The 2,746-nt window shown below is 36.6% G+C and overlaps 1 protein-coding gene across 4 annotated transcripts in view; it reads right to left on the bottom strand.

The window, feature by feature from the left end:
• The window catches only part of DTNA (dystrobrevin, alpha), a 396,613-nt gene extending 396,247 nt beyond the window's left edge, over nt 1-366 (bottom strand). For all 4 annotated transcript variants that reach the window (XM_011974402.1, XM_011974405.1, XM_011974411.1 and 1 more), the window contains exon 1: nt 92-366. The gene's annotated coding sequence lies outside the window, so the exon portion shown is untranslated. The remainder of the gene's footprint in view (nt 1-91) is intronic.
• Nucleotides 367-2,746: the final 2,380 nt, after the last annotated feature.

Here is a 2,746-nt window from a genome sequence, read left to right as displayed (position 1 = left end):
CGCCCACTCCTCGCCCGGCACACGGACCTCCTCCACCCCCGCGCCCTCCCCCACTCTGGAGCTGTCAAGGAAGAAAACGCCTTGCACACACCTTGGAATGGACGGGCGCTTCAGTCACCGACTCGCCAAACTCTTAGAAGGCGTCCATTGGTCTGCAGGGAGGTTTGAGCCTGGAGTAGGAGCCGCTTTCTTATTATTTAATAATGTTGGAAGTGCCGGGTCCGCTGCCAGAGTTGTGGGTCATGTGGGCACAGCAGAGGCTGGCTGCTGCCAGTACCAGGGTTTCCTGAGGATCCTGAAACTATGATCTCATCCTCCTCATCCGCCTCCCCCGCCCCTCTCTCCGCGGGCGCGCACGCACAGCACACACACACACACTCTCACACTGAATGCACTATCCTCCTTCCTGGACCGAAATATTCCTCTAGGGAAATAGTGGGCACGCTCATCATTGAAAAAAAAAAGAAAAAGAAAAAGAAAAAAAAGAAATCCTTCCAGATAGAGATTTTTCTCTTCCAAAGCGTGATTTATGTGCTTTGTTTATTTCCTACAGTTTTCCCTCACACGTGCAGGAGATGGGAACAGAGACTCAGAATTAAAATAAAAAATAATTATTCTCTTATGTTGACCCAGATTTTGGTCAGAACCCAAGAACTTAAACAGTACAATTTCAATTTAAAACAGAGGCAAAATATACCAGCCTTGAATATGGAATATTCTTAGATGTATGCAGTGGGTTTCTTTCCCAAGCTGCAAACATTCCCCAAACATTACCTCATTTATTTGCAGAGCATCTTTGCAGAGGAGGTGGATGAAAAGGCAAATAGTATTGTCACTTCAGAGACACAGAAGCATAAGTAAGATAACATGACCTACCCAAGTACACATAATAAGTCAATATCTCACTATAAATATTAATTGCACAGCTACTCAGGTTGCTTTTTCACTGTAATCAATTCTCAGATACTTAGGTTACTGAAAATAATGAAAACATTGTTGATTATTTTTAAGTTACCGAGATTGAAAATTATTTTTTCTTACTATATGTATGTTTTCATATAATTTTCTCTAGTATTGTATTTCCAATTTCACGTTTTCATATAATTTTCTTTCTTTTTGGGGGAATGTGTTGTGTGTATGCATGTGTATGCGTACATTTATATCCAGTTGCATTGTTTAAATGCTTAGATAGTAATTTCTAGCAATTTGAGCCAATGTTTCTGAAGTAGTCACCAATTTCATAATTTGTATATGTCATTGAAACCCTTTTCACCTGGTGTATATGAAGAGCTATGCTACATTTTGAAGGACATAAAGAAGTTTAATACAAGTACGTTTTAGTTTACATCTAGTTGTTGAGACAAGATACATATACTGAATGACTGCAGATAAAAATCTTTGTTATTTTGGTGTTGTGAGTTATCACAAAGAAAGCAGAAGATACTCTTATTTTCTTTTTACTTAATTTCTGTTCCATGTTAAAATCATCTCATTTGCCTATATGCCCTATATTTCAGTCTGTCATTAACCCTCCTACCTTCTAAATGGCCAAGGTAATTATGTGTAACCTTGCCCTTCTCTTACACTTTCACCATACTCACATAAACAGTAAATGGGGATTGATTTATATTGTAAAAGTTCTCAGAAAGAACACTCTTGGGAAGCTTCTTTTCAGTGTAGATAAGAAATTCCAGCAGCTAACTAGCCTTCTAATAACCCAAAAAGAAAACAAATAGTATGAAAGAGAGAATGGTCAGAGAAAAGGCAGAAGAGAAAGGAGTCAAGAGGGGGGAAAAGGAGGGGGAATGAAGTTACAAGATAAGAAAGTAAAGAAGAGAAGGAAACAAAAGGAGAAGAAAAAGAGGATCAACTTTCATGTGAAAGCTAAAATTTTCCAAATTTTGGTGCATGGAAAACAAATTCAGGAAATTGTGGACTTTCTTATTGAATTTTTTCTTTCTTAAACAAACTTACAGGAATTTGATGGCAATGACACCAGGTGTCGGTTCTTCAGAGGATGTACTGAAAGATCTCAGTTTTTAAAAAAGTATAGGATCCACTAAAAGAAATAACTAGACTTATTAGTATAATGTAATAATAAAAGTGACAGTGGGATCAAATGGCCATGGCATATACATTTTTAAGAAGAAATTAACACTGAAATTCAGGGAGATAGATGGGAAAGCAAAGACAGTGGTATAATAAAGTAGGCAATGAAGAGATAAGCTTGCAATATTTAAAGAAAATAATATTAATAATAAAATATTTTAAAGTACTTTCAGATTTTTCCAGATCTTTTCATACATTTTTATGGAGTCTAATAATAATCAGAAGTAGACCCCTTTATGGACTTCATTTTTGAAGAGTGATAATTCTTCCTAATTTTTTATAATACATGTTGAATGGAGAAGTACTGAAAATTTTCACTCATTGTTTTGAAACTATTATATTTTCTGATAAGTCAACTCTAACTATCGCTTAGTGTATCTTCTTCCAATACTTCTCCTAAACAATAAGTCTAGATGGATTTCTGGGCATAGATTGTAACACTGATTTATAATCCAGGATTTTACACATGCCATTGGAGTTAAACTAGAAGCTTTAGAGTGTAGCAGACTCTAATGGCTTTGCATCATCCTGGGAGATTTCCGCAAAAGAGATGGAGGGCTAAATTGAACAGCAATATATCAAGAGCACTTTCCTTTTGATCAGCATACGCATAGCAGGATTTGTTTTAATTAGAGAT

The sequence above is a fragment of the Mandrillus leucophaeus genome, unplaced genomic scaffold (assembly GCF_000951045.1).
Source record: "Mandrillus leucophaeus isolate KB7577 unplaced genomic scaffold, Mleu.le_1.0 Scaffold145, whole genome shotgun sequence".
NCBI classification, from domain to species: Eukaryota; Metazoa; Chordata; class Mammalia; order Primates; family Cercopithecidae; genus Mandrillus; species Mandrillus leucophaeus.
This window is presented reverse-complemented; position numbering and strand designations above follow the sequence as displayed.